This window comes from Orycteropus afer, unplaced genomic scaffold (assembly GCF_000298275.1).
Source record: "Orycteropus afer afer isolate SDZICR_OR568_19922 unplaced genomic scaffold, OryAfe1.0 scaffold00191, whole genome shotgun sequence".
NCBI classification, from domain to species: Eukaryota; Metazoa; Chordata; class Mammalia; order Tubulidentata; family Orycteropodidae; genus Orycteropus; species Orycteropus afer.
The window spans coordinates 57,348-67,227 of NW_006921778.1; positions in this window are offsets into that span (position 1 = coordinate 57,348).

Below are 9,880 nucleotides of genomic sequence, written 5' to 3' on the forward strand. Positions count from 1 at the left end.
TTTCGTACAGTGATTCTGTGTATTCCTGCCATCTTCTCTTGATGTTTCCTGCATCATTCAATATTTTGCCCATAGAATCTCTCAATATTGCAACTCAAGGCTTAAATTTTTTCTTCAGTGCTTTCAGCTTGAGAAATGCTGAGTGTGTTCTTTGCTTTTTGTTTTCAAACTCCATGTCTTTGCACATTTCATTATAGCTTAGCTCCAACGACTGATGAATCCAAGATCACCAGGCCAAATGGTGGATTGTTTGTTCACAGACAGCTATAAGCAGCCCAACAGGATCCCAATCCACAGAAGAATGTCTCCTTTTCCCAGGATGTCCATAAATATATTGGAAGCAGGCCACACTCCTAGGGAAATTCCCTTTGAATGGATTAGCTGCTCAAAACTGATCTCATCATGGGAGTAACCCATATCACAACTGCTTAAACCACTCAGAATTGTGGTCAAGCCAAGCTGACATACAACTTCAACTATCATAGACATCATGCTTGGTAAAGTAGAGGGTCAACAAAAAAGAGGAAGATCCTCAATGAGATGAATTGACCAGTGGCTGTAACAATGCACTCAAGGACAGTAACAACTGTGAGGATAGTGCAGGACCTGGCAGTGTTTCCTTCTGTTGTCCACAGAATTTCTATGAGTTGCAACTGAATTGATGTCATCTAACAACAACAACAATCAAACCTCAGTGGAATATAATATCAAAGAAAGTGAGATCAACTTATCAAAACCAAAAGGTCACTTCTACTGGATCTGTATCATATGCATCTGTATCTGCACACCTGCTTTGACCTGGATGGGTTACATTAGTCTTCAATAATCTATTATGTTTTCCAGCTATAACTGGAGGTGACAATCCAGGAGCAAACTCTGGTTCTTTGCATTCCCCTGCTGTCAAGGTGATTCCAATTCATAGTGACCCTATAGGACAGAGTAGAACTGCCCCATAGGGTTTCCAAGGCTGTATATCTTTACAGAAGCAGACTGCCTCATCTTTCTCCTGCTGTGGAGTGGCTGGTGGATTCAAACTGCCGACCTTTTGGTTAGCAGCTGAATGCTTTAAATACTATACTGCTAGAGCTCTGTGGCTCCTTGTAAATTCCCTCCTTATTTTCCTCTTCCTAATTTTTTCATCAGCATAGGTCAAGTGAAAGCCCAAACACATTCCTTATTTGTAAAATAATTACTCTGCAAGCATCCTTACAGTTTGCCTTCTATATTATTGTTAACTAGCACTGTGACAATAATCACTGTTACATTTTTATTCACAGTGTGTTACAGAGAAAGAGCATGACCTAAGTTGTCTAAGGAAAAAACACCATAAGGCTAATGAATGAGGATTCCTTCACATTACTAGAGATCTTTTGACCCGGTGTCTGCAGAACAAGGTGTGAGAATATCAAGACTGTTCTTGATACACTTTCCAGTTCAGTTCCATTTAACAAGCATTTTCTTTTTTATACATTGTAGATATCCCAGACTAAAAAGACATGGCCTCTGCCCCTAAGGACTTAGAGTTAGGTGAGAGCTCCAGAAATATGCAGAGACATTTAGAAGGTAGTGTGGTAAATGCTAACCAGGGGCAAATTTGCTCTGGTAGCGTAGTGCCTGAAGCACTTGACTGCTAACCAGAAGGCTTGAGGTACAAACCCACCAGCCACTCCTCAGAAGGAAGGTTGGGCTACTGCCTCGGAAACCCAAGGAGGGGTCACTATGAGCAGGGTCCAAATAGAGGCAAATAACAACAACAACAACAGAGGCAAATTTACTGTGAAGCTGATGAAGCTTAAGCTCACAGTTCCACGGGCTCTTCTGAGGAAATGGGTTCATAACAACCTGTTCATAGGATCATATATTTTTGCAAATTACAAAAGTAAGATATTTTCTTAAAAATATCACCCAAAACTACATAAGCTTCAGGGCCCACGCCGCTATTGATCTGTTCTGCTATTTCCCTGGTTGTATCTAGTTAGAAGGAGCTCTGGTAGCATAGTGCCTAAGGCACTTGACTGCTCACCAGAAGGCTGGCGGTTCAAACCCACCAGCTACTCCTCGGAAGGAAGGTTGGGCAATCCTACTTCTGTAGTGATACTGCCTTGGAAACCCAAGGACGGGTCGCTATGAGTCGGGGCCGACTCTTTGGCAAACAACAACAACATCTAGTTAGAACAATGACTTTTGACTGGTAAGAACTTAGGAATCCACCCTCAAACCTCATTCAAACCATTCACAATATAGAAACCTCATAAGACAAGTAATAAGGCCATAACATTATGAAGTTGCTGCTGTGAGTAAATATCTCAACATAAAGGTTTTTTGGTTTTTTTTTTCTATGTGAAATCAAGACAGAATTCAATGAAATAAATAGTTAAAGCATAATCATCCATTACTGAAGCTATTGTGGGGATTGGCCATCTTCCAAAAAGGCTTTGAACATCACTAGAAAAGCAGCTTTTATACAATGAAGTCTTTAAAATGTTAGCTTTTTTAAATGAATAATTTTATGAAAAATGAGGGAAAGCAATTTATAACAATTGCTAGGATGTTAGAGAATTAGGAATCAATATGCCTTGGGAGCTCCTAGTTATTTAAAGTATATAGATATACATGTAGAAAAGGAATTTAGATATATTTATACACACACACGTGCACAAGTGTGTGAGTTTAATTTTATCAACCCAAGTTTCAAGCATATAAATTTCTTGCTTCAAGGATTGCTACCTGAAACAATATGCTCTTGCCATCTCTCACAGAACATATGGCAGTGAGCTAAAGACTCAAACTTCTTTCTCTCATTACTGATAAACATACTTAAAATCCATCTTTGAAACACGGAGGTTCCAGAACAGAATATGATATATTTAGGCTGATATTTGTTTTTCCCAGTTACTATGGAGTCAACTCCAACTCATGGTGATCCCATTAGTATGAGAAATGTGCTCCATGGTGTTTTTCAATGGCTGATTCTTTCAGCAGTATATTGCCAGGCTTTCTTCGGAAGCACTTCTGAGTGGACTCAAACCTCCAACCTTTGTTAGTAGTTGAGTGCATCAACCATTTGTATCAACCAAGAACTCCTGATATTTATTAATTCAATTAAAAAAAAAAAAATCCAAAGACCAATGGCTAGTATAGGGTAATCGCTAACATCTGTAGTTTTCAGTTTCCAAATAGCCTTTCCCCAAGCCTAGAATCCCATTTCTTAAATCATGCTTTAGAGTTACTGCAGGAGACAGTAAGGCTTCCACCTACTACCCACAGGACATGAGAACATTCAGAGAGCTATTAGTGATATTTACTTCAGAAGGCAAATAAGCCTTTACCAAGTTTTCTGTTACCTTTGTTGCTTCTAACACTGGGACCATTACTTTCTCCCATCATTCTATCTCCTTTCTCCCATCTTTTTCTATTTCCTTTTCCCTCTATTGTCTTTAGAATATTTGTTATGTTTTCTGTGTTGTTCCTGGGGTAGGGGTTCTTTTTATTAAGAAAACTAGTTTGTATAGTTTTGATAATTTTTTATTCATTGAGAAAAACACTGGATAAGGATCTTAATTTTCATAACTCTTTTGCCATTTTTTTAACTCATAAAAAATACATACACAATATTAAAAAATTATTTTTTTTTTGATAGGTACAAGTGAGAGATACAAAGTGGAGTAAGTCTCTGCCTTTGGATTCCCATCGTGTTCTGTTGCAGCCTCCCACTGTCCTGACTGCATTGTAAAATGATTATTGTGTGCTTTCCCAATCTCCACTTTGAAGGCTGCAAGCTCCTTTAGAGCAAGGTCCCTATCTGACTGTATCCTCCAAAATTTTTCTCAGACAGAGAACTCTTCACATAGGATGTATGTAGAAATTATTGGGGGGGGGGGGTTGGAAAAGAAGAAAAGAAAACCAAAAGTCCTAATTTCAATGAGCTTTCACTTAAATAAAAGAGCATACAACAAAACTATGTCCTTTTTATTTTGGAAGACAACCACAGTCTCTTAGTTATGATATTCAAGTCTTTGGAAAAGGACCACATTAGGAAATTAATCCTAGTCTCTTATACTAACAAGCTATGTGATTTTAGGCAGTTTAACCTCACTGAAGATCAGTTTCCTCATATATAAAAGGGAATAATAATATTTCTACCCCATAGAAATGTGGAAAATAAATGAGATGATTTATGCAAAAAAAAAAAAAAAATAGTACCATTCACCTAATAAATATTTAAGCAATGCTGTTATAACTCTTATAATATAAAATGCCAAATATTATGCCTGGTGTAAAATAGGGATATCATTAATTAGTAGCTATATTTACTTCTGTTTGACCAATAATGTAGTATAGAGTCTCATTTTAAAAATTATCTCCTTTCTACTGTGGAGCTTTCAGAAAACATCAGAGTTTCAGAACACAGGATTTATTGAAAACATTTTGGCTTAAAAAACATTTCCAGGAGCTTGAACACTATCTGGAAATGAAACATTACACCTAATTCACACCATGTTTTATTTTCTTTTCCAATAAGGACTCCATCTAGGATTCTACAGCAAAATTAAGAGCATTAACAGTGGAGTTAAATGAGTTAAATGCTATAGTGTCATGAATTGAAAGTACCACTCACCTCAACCTTTTAGAGAGGTAACATTATTTGATGTCCATAACATATACTTAGCTATCAGACAGACCAAGTTCCAAGTTCCACTTCAATCAGCTGTTGACACAACTTAATTGAACCACCCAAAATGAAGTTTTCTCATCTGTAAAATGGGAATGATGATTGCACCCCCATGATGTCACTGTGAGGAATAGATTAAATAGTGTATATAAAACAAACTTACTCACTAAATGTCAGGGTTTCCTTTGGTGAGAGCAACAGAGCATACAGATATTAAGAAGATGATATGTCAAGAATAACAGAAGCCCTGGTGGCAAAGTGTTTAAAGCACTCAGCTGCTAACTGCAAGGTCAATGGTTCAAACCCAGCAGCTGCTCTAGTGGAGAAAGATTACAGCTTTGGAAATCCTATGCAGCTTTGTCATTTGAGGTTATTATGAGTCAGAATCAAGTCAGCAGCATTGGGCTTGTTTTATGTCAAGAAAAGATTACATATTCATTATGTTTCCAATATTTAAAAAAATTCTACTCAGACACAAATTATGAACGAATATAGTAAGAAACTAAAATAAGAAAGAGAGCAGTTAAGATTTTGCAGACCATTATTCCAGAATTACCTAAAAGAAAAGGAAAAAATTAACCTGTCTTAACCCTTCCATTTTCACTCTATCTAAATTTGGAGACTACATTACCTCTCTTTACATTGATTGTCTCACTAATGAGTTTATCAACTGATATACTATGTTGCCTGTAAATACATCATCCTCACCAGTCACTAGTTCTTCTAGCTGAATTTATCATGTGATTATTTACTGATTTCATTACCACAGTGCCTATTTTTGTGGATGAAAAGAAAACTGAGATATGAGTGAACTAGACTTCAAGACTCAAGAGAGCAGAAACACAACTGATATAGTTCTTCACAGAATGTGTGCAACTACATTTTTTAAATTGGTTGATTGAATATTTTCACCTTAAAGTCATTGAAGATGATTTGTGTGTGTGTGTGTGTACCCCATTCAATATTACATCACATACACATAACTGAATATCATTAGAAACTATTACTGTGTATTTTGAATTGCTCTTAGCCCTGGAACACATGGCTCTTGGCAAAGATGATCTTACTGTTCAGGGTAATATTATAAGTAATTTTATCCAGTTCCTCTGTGTGTGTGTGTGTGTGTGTGTATTGCAATATTGGGTAAGAGTTATTCCCCCCCCCGCAAAAAAAGATGACCTTAGCATGAAATCAATAATTGACCTTTTAGTGAAGTTTTCTGAGGTCAATGAGAGGAAAATAGTTTGAGCATCTTAAGGTTTGTCTTAGTCTCCATCCTAGACTCAGGCTTGTTTCTGAAATATAAAGGAAAAAGTAAAGTTTTTTTTTTTTTTTCTTTTCCTCAGAAGGTTGAAACTGAAAGCAAAAATATCAAATATGAACCAAGTAACAGATCTGTTTTGGCATGCAGAAACCAGAAAAAATAATAAAAAAGGAGAAACCAGAGCTAATAACAAGAAAATAAAAAGAGAAATATGATACTTGAGAAAGATTGTCCAGTCATGGTAAGTTGGCGACAGAGAGGAGAAATATGCGATGTGATGATGGGAGTCACTATGGAGGATTAGAAAAGGCCATGGAATAAGGATCAAAGTGCCCAATTCCAAGTGCCAGCTGTGTCCCTGGTGGTCTGTGTGACCTTTCTCAAGAAGACCTCCCTGATGATCAGATTCCAGTTTTATAAAATATGAGGTATGGGCCAAGGGATGCATAAGTAATTTGACAGACAGATAATCTTTAATATCCTTTTCTACATGTATATGTCTATGAATTCATGTTTTATGCTCCAGTTAGGAGACTAGACTAGGATAAAAGCCAGTTAAAATGGGGGGAGCTCAGTGGGGCTATCCAGGATTTGGCTGTGTTTGTGGTGGTGCAGGGTAAAGACTGCAGAATGAACTCCAGGACTCCTCTGAGCATGACACAGTGATGAAACAGTATAGAAAATTACAGAGCCAAAACAAAATCATAGTTACTACTATGAAGAAAGCAAGAGGTCATTAAAAATATGAGAAAGAAAGAAAAGATCAAAATGAATGTCAGAAGAGACTCTGAAAATTGCCTTTGAGTGAAGGGTAGCTAAAGAAAATGGAAGAAATGACAGGATAAAAGAGTTGAACAGAAGATTTCAAAGAGTAGCTCAAGCAGACAAACTCAATTACTATAATGAAATGGTCAAAGACCTGGAGTTAGAAAACCTAAAGGCAAGAACACACTCTGCATTTCTTAAGCTGAAAGAACTGAGGAAAAAATTTAAGCCTCGAGTTGCAATACTGAAAGATTCTATGGGCAAAATACTGAATAATGCAGGAAGCATTAAAAGAAGATGGAAGGAATACACAGAGTCACTGTACCAAAAAGGAATGGTTGCTCTTCATTCATTTCAGGAGGTGGCATATGTTCAAGCACCAATGATATTGAAGAAAGAAGTCAAAGCTGCACTGAAGGAATCAGTGAAGAACAAGGCTCCAAGAATTGACAGAATACCCATTGAAATGTTTAAACAAATGGATGCCCCACTGGAGGCACTCACTCAGCCATACCAAGAGATTTGGAAGACAGCTACCTGGCGAACTGACTGGAAGAGATCCATATTTGTACTCATTCCAAAGAAAGGTGATCCCACAGAATGTGGAAATTATTGAACAACATCATTAATATAGCATGCAAGTAAAATCTTGCTGAAGATAATTCAAAAGGGTTGCAGCAGTATATTGACAGAGAACTTCCAGAAATGCAAGCTGGATTCAGAAGAGGACGTGGAACAAGGGATATCATTGCTGATGTCAGATGAATCTCAGCTCAAAGCAAAGAATACCAGAAAGATGTTTACTTGTGTTTTATTGACTATGCAAAGGCATTAGGATGTGTAGCTCATAACAAATTGTGGATGACACTGAGAAGAATGGGAATTCCAGAGTAGTTGATTGTTCTCATGAGGAGCCTGTACATTGACCAGGAGGCTGTTGTTCGAACAGAACAAGGGGACACTACATGGTTTAAAATCAAGAAGGGAGTACATCAGGGTTGTATCCTTTCACCATATTTATTCCATCTATATGCTGAGCAAATAATCTGAGAAGAAATACTATATGAAGAAAAATGTGGCATCAGGATTGGAGGAAGAGTCATTAACAACCTGTGATACGCTGATGATACAACTTTGCTGCTGAAAGTGAGGATGACTTGAAGCACTTACTGAAGATGATTGAAGAATACAGTCTGTAGTATGGATTACCTCTCAATATAAACAAAACAAAATCCTCACAACTGGAGCTATAAGCAGCATCACGATAAATAAAGAAAAGATTGAAGTTGTCAAAGACTTCACATTGCTTGGTTCTACAATTGGCTGCAAAGGACCTTTTTTCAAGTGCTTAAGAGCAAACATGTCTTCTTGGGGACTAAGGTGCACCTGACACAAGCCATGGTATTTTCAATCTCCTCATATGCCTGTGAGAGCTGGACAATGAATAAGGAAGACCGAAGAAGAATCGATGCTTTTGAGCTGTGACGTTGTCAAAGAATGCTAAAAGAACTAACAGGTTTGTCCTGGAGGAAGTGCAGCTGGAATGCTCCTTGGAGGCGAGAATGGCCAGACTATGTCTCATATACTTTGGTCATGTTGTCAGAAGGGACCATTTCCTGGAGAAGGATGTCATGTTTGGTAAGGTAGAGGGTCAATGAAAGAGGGGAAGGCTGTGATGAGATGGATTGACAGAGTGGTTGTGGCGACGGGCTCAAGTATAACAAGGATCGTGGAGCTGGTGTGGGACTAGGCGGTGTTTTGTTCTGCTGTGCATAGGGTTGTTACGAGTCTGAGATGGCTCGACAGCACCTAACAACAACAACAACAACAACTGTGATCTAAAAGTAGACTATAGAACTAATCAAAAGAAAACCAAAGTCCACAAAAAAAAAAATGCAGACACAGACTACTCAGCCAGTAGAAGAAACAAAGCATTGACACATGTGACAAAATGGATGGAGCTTGAAGACATTGTGTTGAGTGCAATAAATTAGTCACAGAAAGACAAATATCGTATGACCTCATTTATATAAAAAGACAAAAAAATAATCTATGTCATCAAGTCAATTTTTACTCATAGCAACCCTATAGTGCAAAGTAGAACTAACCTACAGAGTTTCCAAGGCTGTAAATCTTTTTGGAAGCAGACTGCTTCAATTTTCTCCTGCAGAACAGCTAGTAGGTTTGATCTGCCAGCCTTGAGGTTAGTGATGATATAATAGTTTAACCACTGTGTCACCAGAGCTGTCTATGACAAGACAAGAAAAGGCAAATATATAGGGACCAAAGTTTATTTGTGGTTACCAGGGGCAGGTGAGAGGAGAAAAGGGGGGTTAATAGCGATGGTAAAATTCATATTGATTAAAGATAAGGCTGTACAACCAATTATTATAATTGCTGCCAATAAACTGTACACCTATGAAAAGTTAAATTGGCAAGAGTTATGTGATATATATATATATTTACAACAGAGTAGCTACTGAGGCTTATATACAACCAAAATCCTCAAGGGTTTTGGTCCCTTGGTTTGGAGATTTAAGATTATGACTTCATAGGATATACCAGTTAGTTGGCCTGCTAATATATTCTACCTCCTAATTTTTACATAGTACCTGGAGTCTTAAAACCTTGCAAACAACCATCCAAGGCACTGACAATTGATCTCTATGTGCCTGGAGCAATAGAAGAAAAGGGGTCAGGGGTAGAAGGAGGATATGGAATATGTGGCTAATTGTCTCCATGAACAACTATGTCCTTGTCATGAGCCTAAAAGAATTAGATGGTGCCCAGCTATCATTAATGAGCATTTTGATCAAAGGCTCTATAGAAGAGTACTGATCAAAAGAGGTAAAATGCAGAACAGAATTTCTAATTCTCTTAGATTCCATATTTCCCAGAGTCATGGGGGCTAGAAGAACCCCCAGAAACTATTTCCCTGAGCTAATCTTTAAAACTTAAGTCAAACATTTTTCCCTAAGTCTTCTTAAAACAAAACAGTAATTTAACTTAACTAGTAAAAAAATGTCTGCCTTGAACATTATGCTCTTTTTAAGATCTAGCCACATGGGATCAAAGTGACAATAGCAACTCTAAAGATTAGATAGTTTGTGTTGTTAGGTGTTGCCAAATCAGTTCCAATTCATAAGGACCCTATCTACGTACAATAGAACAAAACACTG